The sequence below is a fragment of the Sparus aurata genome, chromosome 5, assembly GCF_900880675.1.
Source record: "Sparus aurata chromosome 5, fSpaAur1.1, whole genome shotgun sequence".
Taxonomy (NCBI): domain Eukaryota; kingdom Metazoa; phylum Chordata; class Actinopteri; order Spariformes; family Sparidae; genus Sparus; species Sparus aurata.
The window spans coordinates 4774762-4793813 of NC_044191.1; the positions used below are offsets into that span (position 1 = coordinate 4774762).

General features: G+C 42.6%; 2 long non-coding RNA genes across 4 annotated transcripts; one reads left to right on the forward strand and one right to left on the reverse strand.

Moving 5' to 3' along the window:
* The first annotated feature begins 4836 nt into the window (after nt 1-4836).
* On the forward strand, nt 4837-5566 carry LOC115582404 (uncharacterized). 2 transcript variants are annotated; one of them, XR_003984165.1, is made up of 3 exons: nt 4837-5138; nt 5225-5330; nt 5427-5566. It is a non-coding gene; the product is annotated as an uncharacterized LOC115582404 (long non-coding RNA). The 2 variants fall into 2 exon arrangements; XR_003984166.1 differs by having other exon boundaries at nt 5257-5330.
* LOC115582405 (uncharacterized) lies at nt 5327-6449 on the reverse strand. 2 transcript variants are annotated; one of them, XR_003984168.1, is made up of 4 exons: nt 6347-6449; nt 6225-6271; nt 5929-6137; nt 5327-5858 (listed from the first exon to the last, which is right to left on the reverse strand). It is a non-coding gene; the product is annotated as an uncharacterized LOC115582405 (long non-coding RNA). The 2 variants fall into 2 exon arrangements; XR_003984167.1 differs by having other exon boundaries at nt 5929-6271.
* Nucleotides 6450-19052: the final 12603 nt, after the last annotated feature.

A 19052-nucleotide genomic window follows, 5' to 3' on the forward strand; every position in this document is an offset into this window, starting at 1 on the left:
AGTATGATTTGGACCTGTAAGCACTTTTTAAGTCATATTTCCTCTTAATTTTCACTCTACTAAATTAAATAATGTATGATGTGTGATGTTTTTCCTATATGTGAACCCGAACAACGCCTGGGATTCAACAGTAAGGGGAACGTTGCAGAAAGCTCCACACAAATTTAACACTATAAAGGACATAGCTTTTGGAGGAACCTGAGCCACCAAGGCATGCGAATCAGGTACACACGCTGGAAAGTCAGCCACCACTTAATTTACTGCATTTAAACCGTGCACTTAGCGATAAGAGTCATTTGGTTTCTGGACAGGCAACAACGGTGTGTTGTTCAGAGGACTCTGAGATATCTTCAAGACATTTGCTTGCCCTTTAATTTGTGGTTCAATCCCTTGGATTGCCTCTTCCTTCAGTGAGTACTGGTTCTTCCATGGAGGCCATCTTTATCCATAAGGAGGGGAAAGCACTCCATGATCGTTTTTAAAGGCCCTGCTGCATGTTATATCTGACAATCTAACCAATTATCTCATTTAGAAATTGTAATTTTCTCACTCGTTCACGAGTCCTACATTTTAGACATTCCCACTATAAGAATCGTATTGGGAAAGACTGCTTCTCAAGCCAGTGCTCCTCAGAAGCGGAATGGCTTATAGCCTGCTCTTGAGCTAAACCATCTTATCTCTTTAGAAATTTCCAAATTGCCTATTGTTCTATGAATGTAATCGTGATTTATGATCCTATTGTGTGCGTGTATGTATATATATATGTATGTATATATATGTATATATGTATATGTATATATGTATATATATATATATATATATATATATATATATATATATATATATTGTTCTCAAGTGACCTTCCCTGAAAAAATAGAGGATTCATTCATTCATTAAGGGTTTCATTCACCGGCCAGGGTTGATCAATTTCTAGCCAGTGCTTATGCCATTTCTTTGATATTTCTGCAATCTCTTTAACAAGGAAGTTGCTTTTCTGTACCATGCCAACAGGGGTAGTTGTTGTTAAAATTCCAGAGCCCATTCCTTGGCATTGTGTGAGTATTTCTTTTCATTTTCTATTCCATAAACTTTTAGATACTATAAAAAGATCATTTTCTTTTTTCATCCAACGAACTTATCTAAATCAAATCAAATCAATTAGAAATGTGTTTTCAGAACACCATGTCACCATAACCACTTCCCAAGAAACAATGGAGTAAATTTGCCAACCTCAGAGAAAGCCCGTAATGTATTGCCATAAAAAAAACTTTTCTTAACTCGACTGTCTGTGAAGACACAAGAAAATTAGAGACCTAAAAGTCCATCAGTTCCCTATTAGAACTGACAAACTCTCTCTGACGTCTGCACCAATCTTCTTACCGTTTATGTCCTTCTGCAATTATAGGCTAGGCTATTTTCACCTCATATAGGTGCTTATGGTGCCATAACCAGTTAAACAGAATCATTGAAGCTCATCTAAGTGTGTTGGCCTCCTGGCACAGACTTGTTTTGTCAGCACAGTCCACATGATCTCAGTGGGGCACAGGTCAGGACTTTAGAAGACTATTCCAAACCTCAGTTCTTGCCAGGTTTTCAGCCTTTGCCACTTTTGTTGTGTGTGCACCCAAGAGCCAATCTTCTGGCCGATGATTTTACACTGAACAAAAATATAAACGCAACACTTTTTTTTTTGCTCTCACTTTTCATGAGTTGAACTCAAAGATCTACAACTTTTTCCATAGGCAGCTTTCTTGTGTACAAACAAAACTAGGTGAACGTGCAACCAGAGGGGTATTGCACAAAACTAGGATAAGGGATTAAGCCAGGATATCTTGGTTATCCTGGCTCAATTTATCCGTGATCCGGTTGCACAAAAGCAGGATAGGGGGCAGTAGGATATGTTATGGTATAAGTTACCATGGAGATTTATTCTGTGGAGCTAGCCTGCTCCAGACCAGGCTAACAGCCAGGCTAAGATTAATCCTTGTGATTCACCTGTATTTCCACCGTCAATCCTGTGAGGAATTAATGTGTTTTACAGCATGTCCATGGTCTTTCTAAGTATGTTGCATCACTTGAATTATCCTGCATTAAAATATTACATATATATTGTCATTTTTCCTTTCATTTAAATCTGTTGGCTGTTTGTAATTGCAACAGTCTTTTTATATTTATTCAAGTGGTAGTATTATTACTTGGGCCAAGTGTTAAATTGCTATGTAATGAAGACTGCTTGCCAAATTGCCATCAGAGATTTCATAAATATGTTTTATTGCAGTAATTGAGATAACAAAACATGGCTGATGAAGTGGCAAAGGTGTTTTCAATGAAATCTGTGACACACACACACGATTTTTTGCAAGTGGGAGCTTCCTTTATTCTGTTGGGGATGTAGAGAACCTCAATAAAGGAACCATTTGCCGCACAATAAGTGTTTGTATGGAGCTGAAGTCATTCAACATATTCATCACCTTCCCTGTGTAGGATACTATGGTATGTGGTCCTGACATGGGCAGCACCATAAATATATAATGTAGGAGACACTGCTCACACACTACTTTGATATATATATGACTATTAATCACTAGCAATTAATATTACACTCGTTAAAGGGGCACCACCTCCGTGTTTAGTTATTGGAATAATCCGGAGGACATTATTCCAAACACCTAACTGTACAAGTTGGCTTGGACAGTTAGAGTCCATTCAAAATCAATTTATTCAAAATCAATCAATATTCAGTCTCAATATTCTGAAGTAGTGAATTCTTTGCACGTATCCATCGGTTCTCCATATTAAAATTAAGTTCCAGACAAAGACAAACAATTATATGTTTATTGACTAAATAATTTGGGTAAAATAAAAGACATGACAATTTTAGACGAACAACAGATAACAGAAAATGTCAAGACTGTAATTAGGAAAGAAATAAAGTCGTATGACCGTTGGTAGATGGTAAAATTAAAGGGTCGGGTTATATATATTAAATATTACGGGAGTAATTCTTAATACTAACGAGACCCTACCTCAACTTTCTTAAGTTCATAAGATAGAAGTCAGAACTTTAGACAGAAGTCAGAACCTGAGACAGAAATCAGAGCTTTAGACAGAAGTCAGAACTTTAGACACCACTCATTCTCACGTGTGTGGATCCAGCTGCATGAAGACGTTCAGCCGGTTTTGTCTTGGAGTCAGGAGACACTGAAGTTTGGTGTTCTTGAGAGTTCTGGGTTGGACTACGGCACGGCGCGTCGGTCCAGTAGCCAGAGGGAAGGCCGGTACTCTGTTGAGGAACTCTTGGTCCGAAGGCCCAGCGGGTTTTCCCGCCTTGGGAGCGCTGGGGGCAGAGTCGGTCTCGGCTGGGAGCACACAAAGTCTCTTTCGTTGGACTCTTTGCAAGGCTTGCAACGTTCATCATCAGATGATCACAGTCTTGAAAAAGACTTTTGTTGGTGGTTTCAAATAGTGGTACTCAAGTTCTGATTCTGAAACTAATTCAACTTCTTCTGAATCAGGCGGTGATACTTTAACAGTATAAAATCAAAAAGAAAAGAATTTGTTCTAATAAAAACTTGGATAAAAGTAGAGTACTTAAAGTCGTTATTCAATTCGCTTTCTTAGAGCTTGTTGCAAAAATAAAAGTAAAGATAACTTTAAAAATAAAAATAAAATAAAAATGAAAAACAAAGAAGAGAAGAAAGAAGAAGGAGAAGAAGCAGGGGGAGAAGAGGACAGAGAGAGAAGCGTGTCCTGAGAAAAAGAGAAGAGTAGAGAGCCCGGAAGAGAAGAGGAGAAGTGCATGAGAAGGGGAGAGTGTCTGTTTTTATGACCTGCAGCAGGGGCCGGCTGACAGTGTCACACCTCCTGTGATCTGAGTTGAGGCTTCCAAAAGTTAATCTAACTATACTATTGTATTTAACATTTCGAAAACGTGTTTTAACCTTCCCAAAACTTCATCATCTTAAAAGTCGAATTTTTGCCTTCGTGAAAAGATCCAACATGATAATGATCATTTGTCATTCAAAAGAATTATAACCTGATTAAGACATGAAGCACTTAAGTATACAACATATGACAATAAAGTATACAATACACAGTAGAACCAAGGACTTATACATATTCCTTGTAGTTCTATCTTTAACAAAACATATCAGACATTTAACTGGTAAATAATACAAGTATTACACAAGGAATGATGATCTTCAAATCTCTCCTCCATCGACAAAGGGGAGGGGGTTTCTGTTGACCTCAAACTTATTGAGTAATAAACTTCATTTGGGCTTCACAATAACATAAGAAAGATCTGTTGAATGACGTTCTTACTCTATTTCGGGATCCGTTAAATTTAAGAAATTGAGATGTAGTTTATTTGTTATTTAGGACTTTTGGGTGAGAACAGAAGACTGAAAGGGGGAATGGTATGTCAGACCCAGGAACAACAACGGTCGTAAATAACAGTTGGACATGTGAGGAGAAGAACACACAGATTAGGTTTCCCATTAAGCCTTCCCCCACTGGAGAATGTTCCAGAGGCGGAGAAACGTAGATTCGTAAAACATCTTAAATCACCACATCTATGTTAGAAACCAGTCCTTCTTCCTTTTGTTGTGACCAAAGAAAACTCTATCGGGCTTGACCTTGTTTGACCTGAGGAACAGGGGTTCATCTTCTTTGGAGGAAGAGGAAAAGACCAGATGTGCTTTGTCGCTGTAAATTACAAAGAAGAGCTCTGGTGATCTGTTTATTGCAAGAAAAACAACATCTTCCCACTCTGTGGAGAGGAGAGGAATTTGCCAGGCCAGGATATGGGGGCTTTCAGTCCCAAATGCTGGAAAAAGGAGTTGATTTGGGTTAAAGGTAATCAGGGCCAAAATGAGACCACTTTAAGATGCAGAGACAACGGCTTGTGTTCCTACACCTGGCCACAAAAGACACCTCCACATCAAGGAGTTTTATAAGATTGCAGGTAACCTCAATTTCAACGTGCAACCATTACTTTCTAATTTGATCGGTCACAGTTGGATACTCACTATTTTTTGTTACAGCTGGATTGTACACACATCAGGATCAAACGCCCCTCAGGAGAACATGAGGGAGATTACATTAACAGGACATCCTTCCACAGCATCAGTGTTCAGGTAAGAGTGATTTGTGGTTACTGTGACCTACATAAATTAATTCTGTGCAATAAGTGACCTTAATAGGCTACAACTTCACATTTCAGATGATCTGTGATGCTGGCTGCCTTTTTTTTAGAGGAAAGTGGCCTGGCTCAGTGCATGACTCCAGAGTCTTTCGGGCTAGTCCAATTTACAAGAGACTTTCACAAGGTAAGCCACACATTTTATTTGTACTGTAAGCACCTTGGACATCATGAGTGTTTAACTCTGCCGTGTAGTTTTCTAAATGATATCTTGCATTATCAGGCGAATTCTCTGGTGTGCTGCTGGAAGACAGAGGCTATGCCTGCGAGTCATTCCTCTCGACTCCCCATGCACACAGAAAGACAAGGGCTTGAATCGAGATGACCTTCGGCCTTGTGAAATCTTGGTTTCAGTGTCTGCACCACCTGAGGGTTTATTTGGCAGTCATTTCTCTTGGTTGCTTGGATCCTGGAATAGAAAGAGCAAAAGAAACAAAGATTCAAACACTGTATTGCACTTATGGTTACTGTGTGCACTGAAATACTCACTTATCTTTCTAGTTTCTGGATTTCCAGGTCCAGTTTCCTGAGTGTCCCACGTTTAATTTCAAGCTCCATTTCTTGGTGCTTTCTCTTCTTCAATTTGATTTTAATGTCTGCCAGCTCTCTGTTTCTCCAGGTGCTTTGCATACAGTAGTCTGACAGTTTGTGAAGTCTGTAAAAGAAATGTCAATTAGCACATCAGGATTTGTGCATAATGTAGATTTACTTTAGCCAATACTCACAATGTTACCAGGCTGTTTAGGGGACTGTGCAGCATCTGGGTCCTGTTACACATATATTTTCTATTAGCACCACATCACTGACTTCATACTTTATGGACTAAATAAGCAGGATATTTCCATAAAATTGACGTATCTCAAGCCTTCTGGAGTCCAGTGACAGTCTCCTCATCTGCAGAAGTGCATTCTGCAGCTGCAGATGTGCCTTCCCCCTGCCATATACATACATGTATTGAGAGAACTTGAATTAAGATTTCACAGGACATACCCACCCTGTGATTTGAATACAATGTACTAACCGGATCATCTTCTGGTGGCTCCAAAAGTGTAACTGTGTTCCCAGACACTGTAAGGAAATCCAAAGTCAGACAGTATAATATATTTGACTGTGTTCAAAGTGCAGTAGTACTGCAGTATGTACCTTGGATGAAGCGGACAGTTTCTGCGGCTGGGACAGAGTCTGTTACTGTCCCTCCCTGGATCCCCTCCATCACTGGCCTCCCTTTATTTAAATGGAGTACCAGCTCCTCTGGTCGTATCCTGGTTTGGTGGGCCCCCCTGTGCCATTTAAATGCTACAATCATACAGACAGTCAACATGTCAGCAGACACCTAATCTATTCACCTCATTTGTTCACTGTTATCTACTTTAAAGTCACCAGCCTGCAAAATGTTCTTGTATTTAATTTTAACTTGCTGCCAGGTCATTTTATAGCCAGACAAGTTTGTTCTTTATGAAGGAGAGAAAGATAAAATAGAAAAAAAAACATAACATGAGAAAAATAGATTAAACAACACACGTGGATAATTGTTTGCACTTAATCATACTCTACATTTCCTGAGTAACATGCAAAATGTACAACAGTTGATTAGTGGACTTTAAAAGTAACTCCTTTAGTCCTTTAATTGTAGCCTAATTATGACAGTTCCAGTGGAGCACTGTTTATTAATTGTACAGTTTTGAACTACTTACGCATTAAGCCGGTCCGCTGTTGTCTGCCAGGCTTTCTCTCATTCTTTAATTACGGCACTGGTAATGCCTTTTTTTCTTATAATGTCTTTCACCTCTTCATAGAACTCTGTCAGGAGCTGTTGTTCAGCGGCCGTGAGATATGACGCGCGACTCTTATCCATGTTTCCATTGGTGATTCTGTGAGCGATCGCGAGGTCTATTTAAGTCTGCCGTGAACACGCACTTATCCAGACTATCTACACCTGGCTTGACATAGCCGCGCCTTTTCATCCTGGCTTGGCAAACGTGCAACCAATTAAGCCAGGATGCGCCGAGCAGACTAGGTCAAGCCGCGCTTGCTCAGTTATCCTGGATATCTTTATTCTACTTTTGTGCAATACCCCTCAGGGGACAAAAGACTGCTTCGGAATAAACTGATATCAATGTAGATGCCATATTGTTTGTAAATTCTCGCTGACTCAATTGCAATAAAATGAAATATGAAATAAAATATAATTTCATAGAAAAAGCGCTTTGTCTTTGATTGCATCACACATCAGAAAAACACCTGCTGAAATGTCCATGAATTTCACACAACTTACAGGTTGTGACAGTTGTTTTGGATGTCTTCACTATCAGGAGCGTGGTGGTAACCTTAGTGACCGCTAACAAAATCAAAAATCAAGTAAAAATGTTTACGACAAGGCTACTTTACGGCCTGCCAACATTTAGAAGAAAAAATAATAATAACTGCCAATGTCACCGTAAATATATAGCCTACACTACAAGTCTGGTAGCTCGTTACCTGGGACAGAGATGGCTCAGACCAATTATATCAACAGCCTAAGCAGCTCAGACTGCACAGATTACCTGAAGAAACTGGTTCTTAGTAATGGTGAGAAATTACCAGACCCATATAATATTCCAAGTGATGAATGGATTTCAAAAATGTCCAAATGGCCAGCTATCATATGGTCCGATATATACAGCTATCTCATAGAGAAGCCCAGTGTGTACACAAAGGACAATTTGCGTGCATATAAATCTTAAGACGCCTATAATTATGTACTTTGTGGTCATGTGCAAAACGTAAAGTTTTATGACACGGGTTCAGGGTTTTGCGCTTTGAGGGCAGGGGTCCGTTTCACAAAGCAGGTTCAACAAACTCTGAGTCTAACCCTGAACTCTGAGTTGATCTACTCTGAGATAGGAAACTCTGAGTTTTCGGTTCCAGAACAGCTGATTTGAGTTAGTTTGATAAACTCGGAGTAGTTTAACCTGGAGTTAAGCACGTGCACCACAAGTATAAAAAGACGGCATCAATGGAGCCCCGATTCGACGAGTCACCATGGCAACGGGATAGAGGAGGGCTACGTTTTTCACCCCACTGAAATTGGAAATATTAATGCGCTCATACGGTGAGTTTCAGCACGTTTTTAGAAGAAAGTGTAACACCGCTGCAGCAGCAAAAGAGAGGGAGACGGCGTGGGAGAACATTGGTGCTCGGGTCAATGCGTAAGTTTAGATGTAGTCCTTTGCAATCACAATAATATTACAGGGGGAAACTGCTTGAGTGGTAGCCTATTAATTTATTTAATTTAGATGCAACCCCGGCTGAGAAGCACACTTGGCTGCAGCTTAAGATGAAACATAAAAACATTAGACCTCGGCATAATCTCATGGGGGTACCTCATTTTGATCATGTTTTACATTGTAAAGTAAATATTAAGTGGCTGTTTGACTGTACAGTTGTTTTATCCCCAACATAATGCTGTTTTCACACACATAAATGTCTTCTCATCTATATCATGTTCTGTTAAATAATTAAGCCTATTTAAACTAACACAGACTTCTACACAGCCAACAGAAAGAAAGCAGATGCCCGTAAAACGGGTGGTGGCCCAGCACTGTCACCTCTAACGGAGGCAGAGGAGCTGAAAATGATAAAGATGGGTAGTAGCTGTTTCAGGGCGAGGCACACTTTTCTGACCGCTCTGCATACAGTTGCCTTGCTCAAGTGCTCTGCATCTCCAACGTTGTATAAAAAAACGCAGCGCAACACACAATATCTGCTGGGATGTGAGAGCATGACTTCGGTTGGTAATGTTGGAAATGTAAGGACGGATTAGGTTGTGTATGTAAATGATGGAATGTGACGTGAAACGGTACCGCTCAAAAAGATAATTGTCTGGAAATGCAAGAACATCTATGCGCGGTCTGATAATCATCTCCCGACGAATATTTAATTATCTGTGCAGTAATGCTGCACCTTCATCCACGGGATCATTATCAAAAGGACATGCCATGGTAGTGAAAATAGTCGCCACCTAATATAACTTTTAATGTAGGCCTACTGACTGAGTTTTGCAATGATCAATGAGAACTATACTACGCCAAAACTTGCCTGCTGACTGAGTGAATGAGGAAATCAAATACCGTGTGTGGCTGAAAGAGGGCGGAGACAGAGAGAAACTCGAGGTTTGTTTAGAAAAACCTGGTCCCGACCAGGTTAGGTTCAGAGAGTATGTTACCATGGTAACTGACGAGAGCTTAAGTTACCTCTCTCTGTGAAACAGGCTGGAGTTACCCCTCTTTCTCTGGTTTGAGTTACCTCCCTTTGTGAAACGGAAAACTCAGAGTTTCCCTCATTTCAGGGTTAACAGACTCAGAGTTTTCACTAAACCTGCTTTGTGAAACGGACCCCTCCAGACTCAGACACAGACACAGCATCAGAATCTGAATCAGAACTACCTGAGCCCCTGACAGCTATGTATGACCCATCAGCTAGGGACCTGTCGTCAGCCGACCTTCAGGAGAAGTGCAAAACCAACTATGGAAAAATGAGAGGGCAATGCACAATTAACAGACTGGAACATCTACAGGATGTGACTAAGGAGCAGGCTAAGTGCACAACATGGGAACTCCACAGAGTGGGACGTGTAACAGGCAGTACCTTTCACAGGTTTGTTAAGTGCAAAGACACCTCAGTTGAAAGTGTTGTGAAACAGATCATGCAATATGCAGCCACAGATCTAACTGTTCCAACTGTCATGTGGGGAAGGCAAATGGAAGATACTGCACATAGAAAATATGAAACAGAAATGAAGAAAACACACATGGCCTTTAATGTAAAAGCAGTGGGTCTAACAGTGAGAGCAGATGAGCCATACCTGGTTGCTTCTCCTGATGGGGTATTCTCCTGTGACCGCTGTGGTACAGGCCTGCTAGAGATACAGTGTCCATAAGTACAGGGAGGGACTAGAGGGGTCTGAGTCTGATGCATCCTTTTGCCTTGATGGAAACTATGATTTGCGACCCACCCACCCATATTACTCACAGATTCAGTTACAAATGTATGTTTGTCAAATGGACATATGTGAATTCATAGTGTGGACGAAGACAAGCAGCATCATTTGCCAGCTACAGAGAGATGAGCCATTTCTACAAGAAACTCTTCCCAAGGCTGAATCATTCTTCATGGACCACCTCCTCCCAGAACTTGTCTGCCGCAGCAAAGACCCTGACCTGGCTGAAGAGATCAAATGTCTGTACTGCAAAAAGTCAAGCTTTGGCAAAATGATAAACTGCACAGACTGCTGCCAACACTTTCACTATTAGTGGAGTGGATAAAAGCAGAATTTGAGTGGAATTGTGCAAATTATGATACAAGCATGAAATTTGGTGTATTTGTTCTCAAAGGCTTCTGATCAAATCTGTCCGATTGGACATTTGAAAATCCAAGATGGCGGCCATTTTTTCAAGATGGCTGCCAAATTAGCCTCCAAAATCGCCTCTTTTATATTAGTGTGTGTAGTTTTTCGATTTGTTGGATCTTGGTGTTCATTCCTATGTTTTCAAGTATGGTGAGTTGGATTTTGTGACTTTAAATAGGGTGGAACACAAAAAAAATATTTTGTATTTTTTGCCCAATAAATAAATAAATTCAACTCATGATGTCCATCCAATGTTTAAATAAAATCTTAAATTAGGTTACATAGAAACAAGTTTAGCAAACAATTATTCAAAGTTGTTGTTCTTTTAAGCATTTCATGAAGTAATTCTTGATAGTTGACAGTAGTTGATAGTTGACTCGACAGTAGCTTATATAAAGAATACTGGCAGATATATTGATGTAAAAATACATTGTCTTCTTTCTAACATTTGCACCAGCATTGGCCGCAAAAATTGATCAGCTTATATTTTAGTGGGCTATATTTTTTCAGTTCCAGGGTCGTAAAAGCATCAGCCTTGAAACTAAATGTCAGATCAGCCATGGCTGTTAGCTCTACAAATAAATCAAGGACCACTGACTGGACCAAGTGTTGCATATGTCAACTAGATAAAAAGGAAGATCTAAAGTCTCCCCAGACCAATCCTGTCAAAAAAGGAGATGATGGGTATGTCACCATGGCAAGTGTAGCAGTATGAAGGAGTGTTTGATGGGTTTCAGCTGTGTGGCTCTTTCCAGCCAATCACTGTGAGGGAGCACCTTTTAAAGGCAGGCATAGGGCACCTGGTTGTCCTCTTGCCTGACGGAGCCTGGGTCACGTCACTTCCTGGCGCCCTTCACTTCCGCCTTCGCTTGGTTGCAGGTAGGCTGCCGGCGGCGACTATAGTCTGGTCTCACACTGTCCCTCCAGTTGTTTTCATGGTGGTTATTTTATTTCAGCGGCTCGCTTGGGTGTTGCTGCTGGCTGCACGTTGCTCGCTGCTGGTTGTGCTGCTTACTGTCCGCTGCTGGTTGCTGTGTAGCTGATCGCTGCTCCACACCGTGCCGACCGTGATTGCCTGACCGGTATGTAGCACAGTGACTGTAGCTTCCTCCTCCAGCCACTCGTAAGTTGCTAATATCTGTTCTCTTATTGTAGGGTAAAGACACCTGTGTAGCGGCATAGCAACCGCTAACCTGCAAGAAATCGCTGCTGCTTTGCTTTGCTTCGCTGCTTTGCCTCGCCGCTAGCTGCCCTGCTGCTAATTGCTAACAGCTGCGTTGCTTGCTGCTCAATGCTAGCTGCTTTGCTTTAAGTAGCTATTGCTTTGACTCATTGCTTGGCCTCACACTGCGCTGACACAGACTTTTATTTGCATCCGTGGTTGCGGTGCTTCAATGCTGTCTGCCTGGCTCCTGGCTGCTCACTACAGCTCTCTAAAAGTGTCAGCCTTCGTCCAGGCTTTGTTTAAGCGTTGCCGTGGCCTAATCGTTGTTCGGCCACGTCATACTGAACTGTGTTCTGTCAACCCTGTCACTTGTTGGGTGTGTGTGTGTGTGTGTGTGTGTGTGTGTGTGTGCGCGTGTGCATGAGAGAGTACAGTGGGAGAGTTTATCCCATTTTCTTTGTGATTAGTAGTTTATGACCTTTTCTTTATTTTCTTTTGTAACAATTGGTTTCACTGCAACCTGTAATTCTGATTTGTTAGCTTCATGGTTATTTTGGTCTTTGCAGGTTGCAGGTGCATTTCATTTGATGTAAATCTTAATTCTATTTGCTTCGATCTTGTGTTAATTCTTAGATGTGATAAGTTAAGTCCTGATTTCTTGGGCTTATGATTAGTTGCATTTAATTTTGTTTGTGTTCTCACCTGCTGTCCTGATTTCCCCCGTTCAGGTGCTGAGCCTAGGGTGGTGGATTGTTGTCCTGGTGGCGGTGTCCCTCTTGTGTTTTACACTTTAAGGTTGATTTTGCCTCACTGTTATTTACTTCATATGTGGTGTTCCTGGGATCCCTTTTGTTTTGGGCCATCTCCACCAAGTCTCAGCCCTGATTGGTCCCCCTTTTTGTCCCAGTGAGTGACTTCTTAATACGTTTTTAAGACTGTCTTAACTGAAATCAATAAATGTTTTGTACCCAGATATGCTGTCTCTGCCTCATTGTGAAACGGACCTGAGTGCCTTGTTTCATTTACAAGTTGTCCTTTAAAAGATAAAAAGGTCCCTGGGTGAAACCCCCAGGGTGGCGTTGTTTGGCATAAAATGTCGTCTTAACAGAGTGCTGCCCAGAGCACGCACCTCGTGCTGCCACACAAGGAATATTCTTCGGTTTCAATCACTTCATCAACTACCAATCAATATAGACCCTGCAAGACTTGATGAAGGTGGAGGGATAGAGGAAACCTTGAGACAAAACAAGGCACACTATCATGAGACGTGTAGGCTCCTGTTTAACAACACAAATTTACAAAGAGCTGAAAAAAGATCAACCCCAGCAGCTTCCAGGAATGAAGGCGGTAGAAGCAATATCCCAAGAAAGGCCCAAGAGAAAAAAAAAATAGTGTTTTCTATGTGAGGATACGGGGGTTCTGCAGTTGAGAAAGTAGTGCCAAAAGAAAGCGCGGCCTGACGGCGATGTAAAGCGGTGTGAATTTTACCTATACAACGTACACTTGACCTGATGTAATTTTTTTTTAGGTGAGCCTTGTTTTAGGTGGTTAATTTCGCTTTTTTGCTGGACCCCGTTCACTGCAGTTCAAAGCTGAGCCTCTGGGCTGGAGCAGCTCTCTACTTCTCCAAACTGAGGCTGCGCTGATCGGTGATTACGGTAGGAAACAGATCGACTATAGATATGTACTTTATATGACCCACTTCAAAAATACCGAACTATCCCTTAAGTATCATTCTGCCTGCTTGGTGGCTCTGTATAGCAAAGAACGAGACTACCTAAGGGTCCAAGAGCAAGAGAGAGCACAGGAAAACTGAAAGGAAGCATATCCAATTGCCTTCTCTGAACTTGTCACTCACATCAGTGAAAAAAAAAAGCTGCCAGTGATGGTACAGATCCACCCATTTTCAGGCTTGCTGATCTGACCACACTTTACAAGCAGAGACTGGAGTAGCTGGGTGTTGAATCACCTCAGGTTCATGCTACTCGACTGAAGGACTAGCTGCTTTGTCACATCCCGGAGTTGCAAGCTCATCACCAGGGACGAGATGTCATGCTGGCTTTTGAGAAAGATGTGGGCTCAATACTTGCACAAGCATCCAAGTATGGTGAAGCAATCCATCTGGCAAAAGCTGCTGGGATGATTAGACAAGACATGCTTAATCATAAGTCACATTTCAGCAGCATGTTTAACAATGCAGACTTAGAACAGGCTGAACCACCATCACTTTTGCAATTTGTATGCATGATTAAACATGGTGCAGACCGCCTTTTAGGCTGGGATCATCTGGGGCCAGGCTACCATCTCTAAACCAGACACCAGCGGTCCTGCTGACTGGGGGTGGACCCAGAGAGGAGAGACATAGCAGATTTGTTGGTCAACATTACCCCCCATTGCAGCCAGCTGTCAGCAACTGACAAATGTTCCTGTAAAAAAGGTTGCAACCGAATCTTTTTTCTTGTTTTCCATTAATGTCATCTATATGTCTATATACTAATACAATACAATGCATCTTAAAGAAAAATGCACACTAATGTCATTCAAATTAGTCAACTAAACACATTTCTATGAAAAAAGGGACTTTCGGGAGGCTAATTTGGCAACCATCTTGAAAAATGGCTGCCATCTTGGATTTTTAAATGTCCAATAGGACAGATTTCATCAATGGGCCCTAGAGAACAACCAAACCAAATTTCATGTTTGTATCATAATTTGCACGATTTTTCTGTTATCTGCTCCACTATATGCATGTGTGAACATCACCAAATACTCAAAAAAAATGGAAATGTGGATGCAAATATCCATCCATCCATCTTCTTCTGTGTTATCCGGGGCCGGGTCACGGGGGCAGCTGCCTGAGCAGGCACTCCCAGACTTCCCTTTCCCCGGACACTTCTTCCAGCTCCTCCGGGAGGATCCCAAGGCGTTCCTAGGCCAGCCGAGTGACATAGTCACTCTAGCGTGTCCTGGGTCTTCCTCTGGGTCTCCTCCCGGCAGGACATGCCAGGAACACCTCCTGAGGGAGGCATCCCGGGGGCATCCAAAACAGATGCCTGAGCCACCTCAGCTGGCTCCTCTCGATGTGGAGTAGCAGCGGCTCTACTCCAAGCTTCTCCCGGGTGACAGAGCTCCTCACCCTATCTCTAAGGGACCGCCCCGCCACCCTGCGGAGGAAACTCATTTCGGCCACTTGTCACCGGGATCTTATTCTTTCGGTCATGACCCAAAGTTCATGGCCATAGGTCAGGGTAGGAATGTAGATTAACTGGTAAATCTCTCTTCACCACAACAGACCGATACAACAACCACATTACTGCGGCTGCTGCACTGATCCGCCTGTCAATCTCACGCTCCATCCTTCTCTCACTCGTGAACAAGACCCCAAGATACTTAAACTCCTCCACTTGAGGCAGGAACTCTCCCCCAACCCGGAGGGAGCAGGCCACCTTTTTCTGGTCGAAGACCATGGCCTCGGACTTGGAGGTGCTGATTCTCATCCCAGTCACGAGGGACACGGTCAAATGCTTTCTCCAAGTCCACAAAACACATGTGGACTGGTTGGGCAAACTCCCATGAATCCTCGGGCACCCTGCGGAGAGTATAGAGCTGGTCCAGTGTTCTGCATCCAGGATGAAAAACGCATTGCTCCTCCTGAATCCAAGGTTTGACTATCGGCTGAATTCTCCTCTCCAGTACCCTGGAATAGACTTTCCCAGGGAGGCTGCAGAGTGTGATCCCCCTATAGTTGGAAGATTCCCTCCTGTCCCCCTTTTTGAATAGGGGGACCACCAGCTCGGTCTGCCAGTCCAGAGGCACTGTCCCCGACTGCCACGCGATGCTGCAGAGACGTGTCAGCCAAGACAGCCCCACAACATCCAGACACTTGAGGTACTCAGGGCGGATCTCATCCACCCCTGGTGCCTTGCCACTGAGGAGCTTCTGGACTACCTCAGTAACTTTGGCTTTGTGATGAATGAGTCAACCTCTGAGTCCCCAGCCTCTGCTTCCTCTATGGAGGGTGTGTCAGTGGGATTGAGGAGATCCTCAAACAATCCTCGACAATGTCCCCAGTCGAAGTCAACAGCTCCCCACCTCCACTATAAACAGAGTTGGTGAAGGACTGCTTCCCCCTCCTGAGGCGCCAGATGGTTTGCCAGAATTTCTTCGATGCCGACCGATAGTCATCCTCCGGACCCGAGTTTTTGCTTCCGCGACTGCCCGTGCTGCCGCACGCTTGGCCTGCTGGTACCCATCAGCTGCCTCAGGAGTCCCCTGTGCCAACCAGGCTCGATAGGACTCCTTCTTCAGCTTGACAGCATCCCTTACTTCCGGAATCCACCACCGGGTTCGGGGATTGACGCCACGACAGGCACCGGAGACCTTACGGCCACAGCTCCGGACAGCTGCGACAACAATGGAAGTGGAGAACATGGTCCATTCGGACTCAATGTCCCCAGCCTCCCTCAGGATCTGGTCAAAGCTCTCCCGGAGGTGGGAGTTAAAGATCTCCCTGACAGAGGGTTCCGTCAGACATTCCCAGCAGACCCTCACCATGCGTTTGGGTCTGCTAGGTCTGTCCAACTTCCTCCCCTGCCAGCGGATCCAACTCACCACCAGGTGGTGATCAGTTGACAGCTCAGCCCCTCTCTTCACCGGAGTGTCCAAGACATACGGCCGGGGGTCAGATGCCACGTGGGCGTTGAAGTCCCCCAGTAGAACGACGGAGTCCCCGGTTGGAGCACTCTCCTGTACCCCTTCCAGGGACTCCAAGAAGGCCGCGTACTCTGCACTGCTGTTCGGCCCATAAGCCGAGACAACAGTGAGAGACCTATCCCCGACCCGAAGGCGCAGGGAGGCGACCCTCTCGTTCAATGAGGTAGGCTCCAGTACATGGCGGCTGAGCTATAAGCAAGCCCACACCAGCTCGCCGCCTCTCACCGTGGGCAACTCCAGAATAGAAGAGAGTCCAACCTCTCTCAAAGAGTTGGGTTCCAGAGCCCAGACTGTGTGTGGAGGTGAGCCCCACTATCTCTAGCCGGTACCTCTCAACCTCCCGCACTAGCTCAGGCTCTTTCCCCCCAGCGAGGTGACTGGATGCACATAATTATTTACACTTGTCATTGTTGAAAACACTTTTGGTTACATATATACATTTCATTTTGATTCCATTACGTTGCCTTCAATATAGTGCATTTAAAACATTGTCAGTGCATGTTAATATTTACTGTAGCATGTCAGCTTTTAAAGCAGTTTTTCCTAAATGGTCCCTTAACCTTGGTCCTAAATTGGCCATTATCACAAATAAAATAGCTCTGTGGTGTGGTTCTCAACCTTTTTGTACTCTCAATGATCCTGTCTGATAAAATGTAGTTATTCATAACTGTTATTAATTTTACAGTCAGGCTATACAGAGAAAGTGATGAGTAAGTGAGAGAGAGAGACAGAAAGAGCAAGTAGTGAGTGATCATTGCCCTCATTAGCCCTTAAAAGCCTGATACAATCAGGGCAAGTAATGTGCATCTTTTTGACTCTAAGCATAGTTTTCATATCAAACAATGAAAACACAGAACAGTTAGGAAAGATGTTTCATTGTAAGAAACATTTGTAAACATGTGTTGACATGAATGAAATAATAACAAGAAACAGAAAATAAATATCTGAAGTGAAACAGTTTGACTATATATTAACTTCAATATCAATATGAAAATAATAACAAAGAAAGTATCTAGTTGCCATGGGTGTAAAAATTCAGTGCTGACTTTATATTGAATTGTATTCAGCCAATATAGCCTACAGAAGCTTTGTAAGCTGGTGCTGGGGCTCTCTGGGGCAGAGAGGGAGAGTTGTGCTGCTTGTCTGTGTGGTCCAAGAGGTCTTCAGGGATTATTAGTTTCAGCACCTCGTTCACATATGGGGCAGGGCCCTGGAAAACCTTCTCGAAGGTCAGTACCAACAGTGCATCACCGCAGTCTGCAGTGCAATAAACAAAAATGTTTACAGGAAAATTGCAGTAGAACCAAAAAGCCTTGTGCTGCAGTGTTGTAAAGTTTCTCTTATTTCTCCTAATTACTTCTTATTTATACATTCTTCTTATTATTTATTTTGAAAACCTTAAAACCTTAAAAGAATTCAGATTTTAAATGTGTTTGTTTTCAATCTTCTGTGTGATGCCTGTGTGTCCATGTTTATTTTAATTTGGGAGGTTCAAATAAAAGGTTGTAAAACTTGCGGAATGTCGTCTCTGTCTTCATTGGTTTGGCTCTGCACTCTCCCTTCCTGGACTTTGGAAAGCTCAGTTTGAAAAGAGGATCTCCTGATGATGTGGTGGTGTTGTGGAAATTCTCCTTTGTGAGGTAGAGAAGTACTAAGTCTCCGAAGAACTTCAGACTTCAGTGAATTAATCAGATTTCTTTAATAACACGCAGCGTGGAGCAGAAGGCAAAAGCGTTCTCTCCCGAACTCTAAATTGTTATCCCTTAAGTACAGAATCAGAGAGAAGGCTACCTTCATTTACAACAGTCATAAAACATTTTCTTTACATAATAATGACTCTTTGATGTTTGGGTGTATCCTGTTCTTCCCAGGACAGTGACACTTTGATGTGATGGCAAATGTCATCTTATCTACACTTCTGTATCTTCCCATGTGGGGGATGTGCCCCCACCTGTGGCTCTTCTGGTACCTCAAGCAACATGACATTCTCCCTCCTACTCCTGTCCTTACAGCACATTTGATCACTAATAGGAAGACTATGTAATTTCTTACATTTGCTTGTCCTCTATCAGCCTTCTCATTGTAATGCAGTGCAGCCAGGTAGAGTCTTGAACAGTAAAACGACAATAAAACATGAAAACAAAACAATTGCAAGAAATGGGAAAATGTTCTCAACAAGTAATCACAGTTTAATTAACCTGCACAGCATTCCCAAATATGGATAGGAGTAACACATGACAGCACTGTTACAGTATAATTCAAGCACTAAAGGCTGCGATGTATTACGTTACTCTAATCTGACCACTTGTTTTCAGTAACAAGTAATGTAACGCGTTAATATTTCTAAACCAGTAATCAAATTAAAGTTATTTATTCAAGTCACTGTGCGTTACAATTATTTTTGTCATTTTCCTTAGTCAAAATATATATTTTTGCTTTCTTCTTGCGTCTCGGGGAGTGATGTCACATACGTCTCAGGTCACATTTTTACCCTGAAGATAACTCAGGTGTACACCAAGCAGCAACACAAAAATGGAGGGAGGAGAGAGATGCGCGTTTTCTAGCTGGAAATATAGTCATTATTA